General features: G+C 34.0%; 1 protein-coding gene across 22 annotated transcripts in view; it reads right to left on the minus strand.

The window, feature by feature from the left end:
• The window catches only part of TENM3 (teneurin transmembrane protein 3), a 1,328,112-nt gene that overhangs the window by 761,396 nt on the left and 550,669 nt on the right, over positions 1–16,047 (minus strand). The window lies entirely within an intron of this gene.

The following is a 16,047-nucleotide window of genomic DNA, read 5'->3' on the forward strand; positions in this document are numbered from 1 at the left end:
TGATATGGACCAAACATACGGAAGTCACTAAAGGGATTTTATTCCCATATTGTCATAGGAAAGTGTTATGCAATTTTTAGTAACATTCACATTTGAATTTAACTAATAGCTACATAAAAATACTTTGCTCTAACAGAGAGAAAAAATATTTACTGTAGTCACTGAAGATTCTCTATTAACTTAGATATTAAAAATCCAGTCCTGATTGTTCCAACTGATCACATTTACCTAAAGTGGTATCTTCAGCCTACCAAAATCAGCACAGAAGGACTGCCACAGAAATATATATATATATCTGTGCATACCAGTACACCAGACATAAGCATACACTTTTCTCTTACTTATAAACTTAGACAAATGTGTATCATCACTGATACTGTAGGGAAACCCTGTTCCTGGTATTTTTGTGTTCAATCAGACAATAAATCTGGTTCCTATTTAACAAACGCAGCCTAAGTATAGGAATCAGGATCACTAAAAAGATTTTTTTTTAAATGCTGAATACAATTGAAAAGTGTCTTTTGAGATAAACACTCCAGCTGAAATCACTGTTATCATTCAAGGTATCTTAAAGAAGGCAGACAAATTCACAGAGACAGCAACAAGAGGACATATGTAGTTAGATAAGAGGCAATTGTGGCAAAGGATTATGGTGAACAGGTGTTAATTTGGTAACATACAGGTGAATCAGCATGGATTTTCATCTGTGCACACTGTGGATTTTATTCTTTCATCTGTTAGATTCAGCTATTTTAAGGGCAAATGCTAGTCAAAAAATTTATCTGTTAGATGGGAAAGAAGAGTGCATTTTGCCAATAAGTGTTCTTATAAAACATGAGAAATACTCCATTTATTAAAAAAAAACCCAACCCAAACCAAAACAAACGGCCCCACAAAAACCAAAGCCAAACCAATCTGTATGCTTTAAGGACCTAGGATCTACAAGCAGTGGGGTTTATTCCCTTTTGCCTTCCCCTCTGTGTTTTTCTCAGTAGCAGTACATTACCTATGCTCCAAGAACCAGCAGGAATTTTAAGTTCAACTACAATTTTGCCCTCACAACAAGACAAAAATGCTACCTGAACCAGATCCATAACATCTCACATAAGGTCAAGGATATTCATACATAACAAGATTTCTTGAAGGGGGCTAGTTTGATGTTGTCTAATGTACCTGCTCAAAACAGAGATTCTGAAACAAGATATCAAATTGATCACTAAGTCAGTAGAAGCTGGACCTTGTAAAGCAAAAGCGCAGTCTCTCAGGAAAAGAGTTTGACTGTTGCATTTGTAAGCACCCCTTGCCGGCTACAGTCAGTCGAGAACTTGTCACTAGCTGTAAATGTGCTATGCTTTTACTGACACCACCTCCAGCTGGGGAAAAAATATACTGATGGCCATTCTCAAAGGATGAGATGTTTCGAAAATATTTATGAAAATAAACAGAGAATACTACTAACTTTGTGATGTAAAGTGTCAAGTGTTTCAAAAGGGAATGCAGTTTCAGATCATATTGCTAATGTTTCTTTTCCTAACATTATGACAGACTCTTCAAAACCTGGCGATAAAACTGATAATAAGATTTATCATAAACAATAGCATCCAAAGTCACAACAGAGGAAGTAGCAACATTATACAGAAGTGGGAAATAGGGAAATACATGAGATTCTGATGTCATTAACTGACTAGATGGGAAACCGAAGACAAATATTGGGTAAAATAAAGTGTTGTTCAGGTAGAATTTAGATATTCAGAGCCAATACAGCTATGCATAAGAATCATGTCTCATTCCATAGACTGTTCAGAAACAGCAAGCACCTACAGTTCTGCTGCCCTGTGTGACCTTAGGAACTACTAACTCACCAGAGTGGAGCATCTCAGTTCACATTTCTAAGGACACTACTGTCAAGTGAGCATCTTATTTCCATGGAAAGGAGCCTTGGTTGCCTGAGCCTCCACCGCAAAATGGTTATGCCTTCTGCATGTAAAATAAAAAGGGAAAAGAAAAAAGTACCTGAAAAGGGATTTCAGTGTTTTCCCCATAATTATTCCTGAATACTGTATTATAGCCAGCATAGCAGTGGACTCAAGAGACTGGTGTTTCATTCCAATTTTTTTAGAAGTGGCTGTTACATCAATGTATTTCTCTGGTCCAGCTATTTCATTTTTTCTTATCATGTGAAATTTTAATTTTTTAAAAATCTGTGGTATATTTTTATGTTTCTCCTTAAGATAAACTACCTATGTAATAAAAATATTTTCAAAAAAGCAGCAGAATGTAAAAACTTGCATTCAAGAATGGCATTCACTTGTTTCCAAAATGATAATTTTACATGCTTGGCAGTCCTGATAACTACAATACAGTTTCCTCACATTTAGGAAAAATAGCATTTCACCTCTAGCAAACAAAAGAACATTTAAAATCCCTGATTGTAGAAGTTTGACAGTATACACTAATTTGAAGGGGGGAAAAAGATCTCCCTGCCCAAAAGATAAAAAACCCAAAATATCTTACTTTGTACATATCATAGTTTGCTGTATTCGAATAAAATGAATTTGCCTAGGAAAATATCCTTTCAGCTTTCAATATCACCTCAGATAACTTTAGAAATTTAGGGAAACAGAGGTGGTGAAAGATTTTGATTATTACTGACTTATTCAATGCTGCTGGTTAGGTTTAAGTACAGTCTTCTCAATAGCATGAGAACAAAATGACATCCATAGTGGTATCAGGACTTAAGAAGCTTTACTGCTCTAACAGACTTAGTAATAGGTAGGGGTTTTTTTATGAAAACAGTGATCTTATTACAGCCCCTGGTTTGACTGGTGTTATCCCAGTATTAGTATTATTTATACTGATTTAAATACAAACACAAGAGTGAAAAATATGAAAAACTTTGCTAGAACTTCCTTACAGCATCCCAAATGGAATTCAAATATAAATAACTGTTAAAGGTACAACTAACTGCTACAACTTTATATTGTACCTAAGCTTGATGAATAGATTGAAGAACAGGAGACTTGATTCATCTTCAGTGATCATTCTTCTCCTAGCCTCTGGTCAAACTCTACATATTAACAGAAAAAGTACAATTGCCAGAGAAGATTTAATAAAACATGAGCATATTTGTGCACATATCATCACACACACACACACACATATTGTACATATCGTTGTACATATTTGTGTATGTATGTTTATCTGTATGTTAAGAAAAAGAGAGATAAATGGGAAATAGTAACAATGTAAATATCAGTTCATATTAGGATGCTTACCCAAAAAATGTGTTAATTCACCACCTTATAGGTTTTAAGTGTTAACTTAATTGCTTATGAGGGTACCGCTCTGATGGATAAGATCCTTTTGTGTCTATGTATCTACCTTACAGCACCTAATATCTACGTAACGGTGGTGTATCAGATACAGTACAGGCACACTATATTACTATACAGAATAAATAGTCATTGAAATCAACATAAAATTAAAACAGGACATAGTATGATACAGCTAAACTTTGAGTCATTCTAACTCATATCAGTATACTTCTCCAAAGGTATCTCTATAGCTTACAACTATTAAGAATATTTTTGTTTGTTTGTTTTTAGTGGAAGAGGGAGTCCACTTACTGATCTGATAAACTAGTTTAAGTCTACATATTTATAACAAATTTTGCTCTTCATTTGACCTTATAGACAATGTTTTGGATGTGACCACAAAGCCAGGGAAGAAGCGCTCTATAATACTTCCCAACAGGGTATAGAAATGACGAATGGACTTGTTTTCCAAGAAAAAAGCTTATATTCCTTTTCTAGGAAAGTACTGAGGCTGAAACAAAATGATCTTAAAACTTTACGGCTAAAGGAAGATGAAATTGTTTAGCTAAAGTAGGCTTAAAATATGTTTGATCAAGGATTGGAAGCATGACTTCATGTGAATCAGTGAATTTTGCAAATTAGTTCGTTACTTTGTAATCACCAAAAAACAAAGATAAAGAATTACTAAAAGAATGTTATGAATTTTTTTGAGCTATACTTTGGTTTATGCTACACTCTTAAAAGTAGGAGGAATTTTTCAGCAGTATATTCATTAACATTTGAGATCACATTGTACCTTGGTTAAATAAAGAAAATATTTTGTATGAGGTTAATAGAGTTTTAAGAGTATTTTTAATAGATTGTTACAATAACAAGCTCTATTATCTATTATCTTCAGTATTTTGGTAGTAAGAGGTTGGAGACGATATTACAAAACTTCTAATTCACAGTAAATTTAAAAAAACCACAATAACATTTTTTAGCAGAATTGTGAAACTGGAAAGCTTGGGACCATTACGTAAATGAAGAGTCAAAAAGAACAGATCATAAAACAATATATTGTTCCTTATCAACAACTAAATCTTCAAACTCTGTATGGTATGACTGCAAATTTATCCTAAACAATCATGGATGAACATCTGCTGCCTACATTTACTTGGAAAATTAAGTAAATATTTGCTTCCTCAGGCAGTAATTGTTACCTGAAGGTGCAAATAAGAAAAAAATGTCATGAAATCTTAAACATACAATTTATAAAATTCCAGTAAATCTCTGAGTTATGCTGCACCATGGAGTATGGTAAAAAAAAAAAAAAATACTATGACTGAAATTAGTTTTTGGCATATAAGGTAGAACTGCACCTTCAATCTACAATAACTGAATTTACAGCTTAGTCGAGTGAATGTAGCATTTTAACATCATTTTGTGGGTTTAAGAATTGCAAGACCAGCAACCTTTTGGGTATTTTGATCACTAGCGCACAAGCATGTAACATACTTTGTGTTCAAGGGGATCCTTCACCCAGGATGCAAAGCTGGTGCTGAATTATAATCACGTTCAAAAAGATTGCAAGCCTGTGGGTATTAAGCTTTGCACTCACCAAGCTCAACCAGAAAGATTTATGCAATCTGCTCTGGGACCTGACACTTATCCATACAGTAGATCTGATAAGTGCATTCTGAGACCTTGAAGTTTATTCTCATCACAAGTTTTGCATTTAAAGAGTCAACCAGTAGACCTTTTTTAGTGCTGATCAAAAGCACTTCATTATGAGCTCAAGCAAAATCACTGTACAACCACACAATAAAGGAAAAAACGAAAGGAAAAGGGAAAAAGGAAAAGGAAAGGGAAAAACCATATACTCCTAAAAATAAAAGTGAATCTTTAAAGCCTAAGAATAATCTCCAATATTTTAGGCAGCAGTCAAGTTTCTGTTGTCTTTGCTCTTGATTGTCTGGAATTAGTTTGTCAGATATGTTTGCATTCCCGTCTCAGCCTATATAGATGACAGAAGACATCTGAATCAAAAGACAATAAACGATATTTTTCTTAACTTTATGGCATCCATTGTATCAGAAAGCTAAATAAGCACAAAACAGTATTTGTCCAAACATAATAAGATGAAAAAAGTAATGAATTAAAGGAAAGATTTTACTGTTAATTTGCAGTTAACCAATCATCCAGACCATGCTGAACTGGACTGGATTCAGTACTGACCCATGGGATACACCTGGTCTCCAGCTAGACTTCAGCCACTGGTCACAACCCTCTGGGCTTGACCAGTCACCCATTCTTAAGCCCCTCCCACTATCTGCTCACTCAGCCCACACTTCCACAGCTTCTTTATGAAAATCTTACGGGATACAGTGTCAAACAACTTACTGAAATCAAAATAGAGAAAATCCACTCCCCTCCCTTCATCAACCAAGCCAGACACTCCACCATAGAAGGTTATCAGGCTGCTAATGTCTGACTCCCTTGTGAATTAATGCTGACTTGCAATGACAATGACAGCTACCTCCATCAGCTTTAATGGATGCATTCCATCACTGCTCATGGACTTATGTATGTCCAGATTATTTAAGTATTCCTTAAGCTGATACTCTTCCACTACAGGTACACCTCTCCCGCTCCCGATTTACCCCCTGGTTCCCAGCAGGTATTTCTGAAGGCTTTTTTACAAGTAAAGACTGAGAAAAAGAAGGCATTCAGTACTTCAACCTTCTCCATACTCTCTGTCACCAGTGTCCCTGCCCCAATCATCATCAGGCTCCTGATTTCTCTTGTCCTCCTTTTGCTGCTTATGTACCTGTAGAAACCCTTCTCATGGCATTCGACATCCTTCACCAGATTCAACTCCAGCATAAACAATAGCTGTGATGTTTCAGGTTTCAAAAATCTAAATATCACAGGTATATCTTATCTAGTCTAGAATTACAGACTTTTTTTTTTCCCTTGTGGTCACATCAAACAAGATAAATTCTGTAGAACTGTGGACTGTTCTGATTCATCCAGCTTACACAGATGATCATATGTGCAAGTTCCCTTCTGTGCACTTTTTAGACAGATCTGAAAAACCTGTTCAAAAAGCAAAATAAATCTATTGCTAAGGTATGAAATGTATCATGGAAAGTTTTCACTGCTCTGAGCCATAAACTCCGAATGCTGATTTATTTTAAGTGAAGTCTTGAGCTTTTCCACTACCTCTTAAACTGCAATTTTTCCCAAAGCAAAAGTCATTTCTCACCCTTATCTTCATGAATTCGTGTTGCTTTTTATGAGAGAAGAAAATCTGTGAGCAATATCAGCTAATTTTTAGAGTGAGAGAATAACATTTTTATGGTAACTTCCAGCAGAGTCTGCCAGGAGTGTAGGAATTCAAAACAACTACAAAATCTTGATCTTATATAACCATGCAAGTCAGTAGCCATTAAGTTAAGCTCAATACTCTAATTCAGTCTTCAAGTTCAAATATTCATTATTTCTGTCAAGTGCTTATTTTGAAAGATATGTTTTGCCTTCTTTGATCTATAGTGCTTGTATTCTGTGCTTTATTTCTTTGATGTTCACCAAAGACTGATAATTGTCATTGCAGTATGGAGGATGGCCATTTGAAAGATGCACATTTTTGATGAATAACCTCTTGCATTAGTTCTATATAGTAATACCTACAGGTTTATACTACATATTTACATTTCTTCTAAAAAGTCTTCATCCCTAGAAAAGTTTGCCATACCTAAAGAAAGCAACCAAGCAGCTGGTCTATAATACCTCATTTTGCATTGAAATCTAGAAAACTAGCTCATTTTGTGCTTTATTTGGACTTATTTTGGGTACCATACAAAAAATATGTGTTTTAGTGCTAGCCAAAATGACTGTTTTGTCACCATGGCAATGTCTTTTATACTTGTATTAATAACAAATACCACTTAAATACAATTTTTTTTCCTGCTGGAAGTTGAATGATTACAATGATAAACAATTATCTCCTTTACCATTATTATTGGCACGTGTCAGATGTATGATGTGGCAATTCCTTATTATTAGCAATTCCTTGAGAGTGAGATCACAGAAAAGAAACTGACAGTTATTGGTCATTAAATCAAAAAGAGATGCCTCCATTTTGAAAATGGATGTCAAATTTTACATGTATCAGCTGTTTAAAGTAAGAAAACCTATTAGCTGCAGAAATCCCTAGAAGATAGCAGTAGCAACCTGAAATTTAGATTAACATAATAAAAAAGTAATCAGAACAAATACAAAGCCAAACAAGAGCAGCCACCCCATAAAGAACTAAAAACCCACATAAAAATGCACAAATAAACAAAAAATCCCAAACACCTGAAGAACAGAGGAAATAAGAGAAAAATTAAGCTAAACAAACAACCCAAAAAAGAAGAAAGAAAAAAGCTCCACCAAAAGGCAAAAGATATGAAAAAAAGACCCGACTACCAAGATCTGCTACATAAAAAAAAAAGTCTTAATTAATGTTTATTTTAGTCATACCTTTGAATTAAATGCAAAATTGAGCTGTGTGTGTTTTGGGATTGCACCTTGCAGGTTTGTGCAAATAAATTCAGGGGCTGCATTTCCTTCAATTTCCAGAAAGAAACTGTGTTGTATAAAAAGGAGTAACTTTCATTTGCTAGTGCTAAGTCATCATTTGTAGCTGATGACTTCTATTTGATTATTTGATTACGTTATCTTGTTTGTGACAACAAAAAAGTACATCTTGCTTAGTACATATTAGGAATGAATGATTTACAGGTTAGACAAAAGTTGCCTTTTGCCAATCATCATTTTGAAGACATGATCATTTATGGAGATAAGGAAAACAAGACTTGCAGGGACAAGCAGTATTCTTATTCAGCTTAGTGAGACAACATCGGCAAAAAAAGCTGCTGAACCAACTGAACAACTCATGATCATTAAAAATTGTCCCTTTATTCCACCCTCTTCAGTACCTTGTTAGCACTGAGCCCCTCTGAAGGCAAGGAGCACTTCCTAAAATGGCAGCAAAACTCAACCTGGGTAATTTTCTGCCTTTTTAAAGTGTTCAGTGGCTCAGAGAAGAATCAAAGAAATACTGCAGCTAACAAAAGGGCAGACAATTGCAGTATGGAAGCTGGGAAAGAAAAAGTAAGTGAGGGAGAAAAGGAAGAAGAGAGGCAAATGATGCCCCCGCTTTTTGCTGAGAGGGAACCCGTAGCTGGGAAAAAGCACAGGCACTTGCATCACATGCACCAATCTAAAGTTCTGCCAAGCAAATATTTTTTTAACTCATGTAATGAAAACAATTATATTTAAACAACAATAGGTTTTTGGATAAATCCACTATTGGAATAACCACACTTTTAGCTGTGGCAGGCTACTAAGCAAGTCTCCAGGGAAAAATCTGATGAATTTGAAGAGATACATGCAAGATCCACCCCTGAAATGTCATATTTTAAATCCAGAACTTCATGTTGATAGGGCCAAAGTAAACTGTTCAAAATCAGTCACACCTTAGTGTGGCTGAATAAAGCCTAAGGAACTTTAATGGCTGTTTGTATACATGTTGAACATAAGCTCCCTAGCCTATTTTCCTAAAAATAACGTTACTTTCCTAGCTTCATTGGTTTATGCCAACCTAGAAGAGTTTGCATTTGGGAGATGAGAAGAATTATTTTAAACTGAACAGATCACAGCCAAAAATGTAATAAATTGTCTTGGATTACAACTTTAGATCCACAAAAACAAAACCATGACATAATTATTTAGGAGGTTAACTTACAGTAAAATGCAGCATTATATCTTTAAAGAATCCAAGATGAGTCATTCTTTCTCTTTCCTAATGAAAATGATAAAACTCTTTAATTGAGATCTTTGTCACGAGATGAAATTCATGAAGACAGGGAAGGAGAAGGAGTATCTTAAAGCTACTCATCGATCTCCACAGCATGTAACAAGTCTTAAAAGATACTTAGACCAAAAAAAAAAAAAAAAAAATCACTGTGCCATTGAAAAGGCACACTTCTGTATTCCTATGATTATTATTTCTACATAACCACAGAGATCTGTGGGTTTTTTTGTCTTTGCATATTCCATGTTTAATTCCTCTGGTAATTAATTTGCAACAATACAAAGAAGCATTATCTTTTTATGAAATGTATAAAAATTAGTAGATGCATTTTAAAGAGTAAACTAATAAACCTAAAAAAAACCAAAATAGAGCTGCAATGAAGAGAAAAATAATTAAGTTATGAAAAGGAAAAGAAGTTGACGTTTATGCTTGATAATCAGTCTTTTAAGAAATCTGACGACATGGCAACACTATCATTTTTTCTGCTTCTTTTTAAAGCGACTTCTGTAGGACATGGATCTAATAAACAATAATAGTGTGTGTGTATATATATATATATAAGGATATACATAGCTATTTACAACTCTCAATGAAACCTTGAATGTCTGAAAACCGACAGAAATTATTTGCAAATGTTACAGAACACAGTTTCCAGAACAATCTGTAAATTACAAACATGGCAGTGGCTGAAATTGTATGATTATATTTTTGCATAAGTCCTATGAAGAAATATTAAGCTGATCACGTGTCTGTTCATGATTAAAGTTATTTATATGTCTCAGAGCAGAGACAATGAGATCAAGTAGCTGATCAAATCCTTTGATTGAGGATATAGCACTTAGGCAAGAATGACCAACTGCATGACAGGGATTACTTTGTTGATAATTGTGTAGAAGGGAATATGGGGTTACTGAGGATCACACATTCACATAAGTCAACATACATTTTACTGCTATGAAAAAAGCAATCAGATTGGGAACTACAATAAAAGGTAGCTTGCAAGACATATGAAATCAGTCTTCCATTCTCTCTGTCACTGGCAAAACACCAGGTGCTTACAGGGTCAAATTTTAGTAATGGAGCCTTGAGGAAGGTAACTCAAAAAATTATAGGAAGTGTGGATTTAGGAAAACAAAAAGACTGCTGAAGGATATATGAATTAGGGGAAAAGAAATATTCTTTATATACTTCTTGAACAGGGTAAAATTTATTGAATTTAAACTGTAACAAGAAGGACTCAAATTGTACGCTATCAAAAAACCTCAAAACTATGATTATAGAAAGGTATCATAAAAATTTGTCTGAAGAGGTTAGACATCTTTAAAAGCAGATTAAAAAAATGTTTGAGAGGAATGACATAAGCAGAGCAGATTCTGCCTTTGGCAGAAGATTAAATGACCTCTTGAGATACCTTCAAGCCCCACTTTTCTAAGATTTATGTAGCACCTAGAAAGTGAATAGAACGTTTTTAAGATCACCAGAAAAGTAAATTAAAGGAAACTGAAGACGTGGAATCTTTGATTGTAAGTTAAAAAAAAAATAAGGTAAAAATTCCAGTGGAAGTATAGGAGTTACCTCAACAGTTGCCTGATTGTGCTTTCCGTGATGACAAAATGAGTTATACTGTATTACTATAACAGACTCTGAGCAGAAAAAATACAACATTAGCATGTGGAGTGCCAAATTAATCAGTCAAGTCACAAAAGATGTGGCATTTTAGAAGCAATGTTTACTAGAATTGATACCTCCAGCTACAGCTCTTATAACACATGAAAAAGTTAGACCACTTTGATAAATCATATTTTGCTGAAACTTCAAAAATACTGTAGCAGGACTGAAGCAGACATTGAAGTCTGTCTTGTCAAGAAGGGCGGGGAGAGAGGGAGAGAGGGAGAGAGAGAGGGAGAGAGAGAGAGAGAGAAAGCAAGTGAACACAGTTTAAGTAATCTGGTTTAAGGGACGATAGAGCAAAGACAATGGAAAAAAGAAATGTGCATACTTTGGCACAGCTACTGTATAGAAAACATGGTTTTCTGTTTTGCATTGCAACAGTGAATTGTTTTACAATTCTCTCTTGAGATAAAAGTTCCATGGGGAGTTGTGGAGAATGCAGTCTAATTTATTTTAATGATCAGAGTAGTCAATTAAGTGCCTGCACTTACAAGAGAAGGACTTTTTATGTCTGGTCATTTTCTTCATAAAGATTTCTCTAAACATTGGATGACTGCATCTGGGAAATGTGAGTAGCCATTATTCTCTTAATGACTAGGAAATTCCATACAAGTATTGCTATTATGTGTCCTTCAAAAGAAGACTCCTTTTGAATCCTATGATTTTTACAAAATCCCTGTGTTTTAGCCCAGATTTTGCAATCTAGATAGTATAAACATGTTCTTCTTAAGTAACTACCTGCTATAGTCTGTAGAAACAGAAAAACCTGTTTCTGAATTTAAAAAAAAAAAAAAAAAGCAAATGTTAGTTTTCATCCCAAATGCCTGGAATGCCATTTTTAAAGATCTGTTCACATATTTCTCCAAGCTCTAATTGAAAGGTATCATTGAGAATAGCAATGACCTTTAAATGGTGTTCAATACAATGCCAAAGAAAATATAAAAGTAACACCATCTTTTGGGGAAATAATGGGAGAGGGCACTGTTGAGAATTATGATATTGAATTTGAGAAAGAGCTATACGTAAAGATTAATTTCAATCAATAAGATGCTGGCACTGATATTGACAGGCAATTACCTATCACCTAGCACGGCAACTGAGCAGATTTACCAAACAAACCCTCAAGACTCCTTACAATGTACCTCTTGCAGGAATATGAGCTGCAGGATTTAAAGTAGGCAATCAAGAAAACCTGTGAGCCTTCAACAGCAACAGACTTCACCAGCATTAATCAACTACGAGCAGCTTTCAGCTGGCACAAATCACATCTAGTAAAAACTATTTTTAGAAATTCTAAATATTACTGATTGAGAATTTAAAATTTAGAGACTCTTTTTCTGGGCATTTTCAAAACCACTTAGGTGCCTTCCTGGGCAGTCCTTCCATTAGCTCCTGAATCTTGTTACTGTGCTGGTATAAGAGGAACTTGTGTTTTAGTACAGTAGAGCAAATCCTTCTGCCTCATCAATCTCAGAAAACAGATGCTGAAAGATATGGAACACATAGGTGTTACAGAGATGTCTTCCCCTTATTCTCTTTCCCATGCCACTTGCCCTCACTTTTTTTTGGTGATGCCTTGTTACATCATGTCATATTCTTCTCCCTATAGCTTTCAGCATAAGGTGTGCATCTGTCTCGAGGTTCATCCTGCTTTTTTTTCTCTTTTACCTCAGCCTTTGTATCTGTTTCATCTGTTTCTTCACTGTGTAAGTAAAATTAGTAGCTGGATGTGTAAATCCAGCTACTAATTAGTAGTTAGTGGAAAATAGACTAGAATTATCAAGATATTTTTCAGTTCTCTTATTACCTGCTTTTGTCACTCCTCATAAAGCTATCCTGCTTTTTATCTTGTTGTATATTTTGTATTGTCCAATCCCATAGCGTCTTATGATGCCAGTATAATACATGTTACATCAGAAAAATAGAAACCAAATGCAAGATTCATCTAACCTCATCACAGTAACGCCAAAGCACTCCCAACTGCTAATGCCAAGAATTTAAGACTAATATGTAAATATTTAGTCATGCATTTAAACTAATAACAAAACCAAATACCTTATATATGATAGGATCATTTGCAATTTGGCTATCTACATCATTCAGAGAATAGACTATAGAATAGTCTATTCTATATATAGAATATGCAATAAGATATCTTTCTCAAGTATTTATTATCTGTCTCTTGATTTAAATAGGTTGGACTAGACAACTTGTGGCTGAACAACTTAAAATTATCATAAATTACAAGGAAAGAAATGAAAGCAACTGAATACAGTTAACCTTAATGCTATCTGGTCTACCTATAACTAAAAACTTGTCTTAAATGTAACACAGATGTGAATCTGAAACAGAGTCTCACCTTGTTTCTCTCCTTTATGACTCTTAAAGACAGCACCCCTTACAATGAAAACAGAAACGTGGAAAATTTATGGACTTTGGCTGCAGATTTGAATATACCTCTATTCTAGATGGTGTAAAAGCTTTCCTTTGCACACCTCCTTGGTCTCAGTTGGAGAATGCATTGCTTCAAACACCGTGGTGTAGTTCTATCAAAATAAAGAGATATCTATATTTTATAGATAGGTAGATATGTATTATATATTTATATATAACACACACACACACATACATATAATATATATTATCATGTGTATATATATATATATTTGTTTGTTGGGAAAAGAATGTGTGATAACTCATGTTAAGAATAAATCTCAAAACACATATGCAAGTGTCTTTAGTCAGTATGGCAAAAAATATGAGTCCTACATTTTTTTAGCATTGTGTCAAATCCAAATAACTTGGTAATTTTCAGCAGACATAAATACATAAAAATGTGGATTATATAACTAAAATATACTATATGGGGAAGCTACTTCCTGCTGTAGGGAAGCAGTCCAACAGTTTTAAAAACACTTCAAATATATAGCATAATTAATATATTAAAAACAAAGAATAATTCTTTAAATTTCATTAAAATATTCTTCTAACATGCACTAAATAGTAACTGAGGTAGGAGCAAGACTAATTTTAAACATAAACATGCCTATTACAAAGGCAGTCACCCTCCACAAAAGAAAAATTTTACTTTAGGAAATGGATTTTAATCATTAGTGAAATTTCACTCATTAAAATTTACTCTGAAAAGCAATAATAAATCAGGATGTTTGTTTTTCTTAAGGACACATTTAACTGAACTAAAATACTTCAAAGCAACACTTACATATTGTGCCATGAATTAGGAGAGAATTTAATTTTTTTAAACAATACAATGATTCAATTTTTTTTTAATTTCAGCTTTCCTTATATGAAACATTATTCAACTATATTAACACTAATCTAATTAATTTTTAATTGGTCAGATTGTGGGTTGTCATACAATTTTAACTGCCTGAAGTCAATGGGATTCTCAGGGTATTACTATGCTGAAATGAATTTGTTGCATATTTGGTCATAATTATTATAGTTGTTTACAGGCAAATGTACTACTAATAAATAAAAATATAGAAAGATGACTGCTTTCGTTGCCATTTAAATATGCTCATGAAAATTTAAATTTTTTATGAAAAAATTTAACAGAACAGAAATTCATGGTAGTAATTTTGTCAGGTCTCTTGGACATTGCTGAAAAATGTACTTTATTTCATATGCGGAAAGGAAACACAAAGAGCAGCTAGTTATGGTAGCAGATGATGTACTTCCTAGTCATAAATCAGGTGCAATCTTGCCTTAAGGACTTTATAATGTGGTCCCTGTGCTGGCAGACCAACTTGAAACAGCAAAGAAATTAGTTAGGAAAGAAACACAGATAACCAAAGAGTATTTACATAAGACCACGTCCTTTAACAAAAGCCAACTACTGTATGAAATAAGGTACAAAAATGTGTATTCCAAAAGAAATGCAGGGGGACCAGGCTGCATTTGGGCAGACAAAGAGCAAGGGGAGCACAATGAAAGTGAAGATGAAATAGGGAAAGTAACTCACTAAATGGGAGAAGGATTTCTGAAAGAGAGCTTTTGTTTCAGTCTCGACTGAAAATCATAATGGAAAAATAGAGTCTAGTAATTGTAGAAAAGGAGTAATGAGAAAGCCTTGGCAATGACAGTACGTTAAAGACTTTGTACCACTAAAATGTATTAAAAATAGCAGAACCAATAAATTCAACCTATTGTGCTAAAAAAGCTTTCTTTAGCAGTATCCTAATGTTTAGCAGTTACATGAAGTATCAGAAGAGTAAATGGCACATGAAGGTATGTACTGTCGGGGAAAAAAAGCAAAAACTATTTAGGAATAGTGCATCTTCTTTCAATACCTAGGAAATTGCTGGGATAATAAAATCTTTTCAAGTTTAACCTAAACAAAAGTAAAAATATTAAATTATATTGATTTATATAAAACAGAGTATGCAAAACTAAGTAAATTTCTTTCTCAAGAAACTTTTTAGAAAAATAAACTGAGAGAGGCTTAAAATTTGGTGTTGGTGATGCATGTAAAACAATCTTCCCCATAATATTACATAAGATTAAAATCAGAATCACATGGCACAATGATGTCATGTTGCAGATCTGTCACAGAAATATGAATGTAAAAAAGTATGATCTGAAAACATTGCAGGCTAAAACACACACATTACTGATTAAACATTTGGTTTCTAGCTAAAAAATACAAAGTCCATGCAGCTCCTGTTGAACAGGTCTGTGCCCACTTTAGTCTTTGCTAGCAGACTGTTAGGTTCTTTCCAAGCCAAAGGCAATAGCTAAATTCTGTACAATTTCAAACTGCAAGTGATTAGAGCTTCTTAGAAGAAAATAAAGACCAATGCTGAGGAAAGGGCTGAAAAGCAACACAAGAACCTTCCATAAGTAAGCATACTCCTGTCACAATCATATCTGAGAGATATGTGGATCACTTAGCATGTGCATTTTTTATCACTAACACATATCCAAAAGAATTTGAGTCAAAATGTTGGTTGGATTCCACTACAAACTTACATCAGATCTGACTCTTTTTATTAAATGTACAGTATAGGTGCTATATTTTCCCTTTAAAAAATATTCTTTTGAGCTTTTTTTTTTTTAATCTCTACAATAACAATATATTAAGCTTTGGCAAAATGATGAAGTCTAGGCACCTCAAGTAGGATGAGAGTTGAAATATGTGCATTTTAGTTCTAAAGTTACAGTTAAAATTTCCTGAGATGTCATGGATACACAAAAGTG

The sequence above is a fragment of the Corvus hawaiiensis genome, chromosome 5 (assembly GCF_020740725.1).
Source record: "Corvus hawaiiensis isolate bCorHaw1 chromosome 5, bCorHaw1.pri.cur, whole genome shotgun sequence".
Classification (NCBI taxonomy): Eukaryota; Metazoa; Chordata; class Aves; order Passeriformes; family Corvidae; genus Corvus; species Corvus hawaiiensis.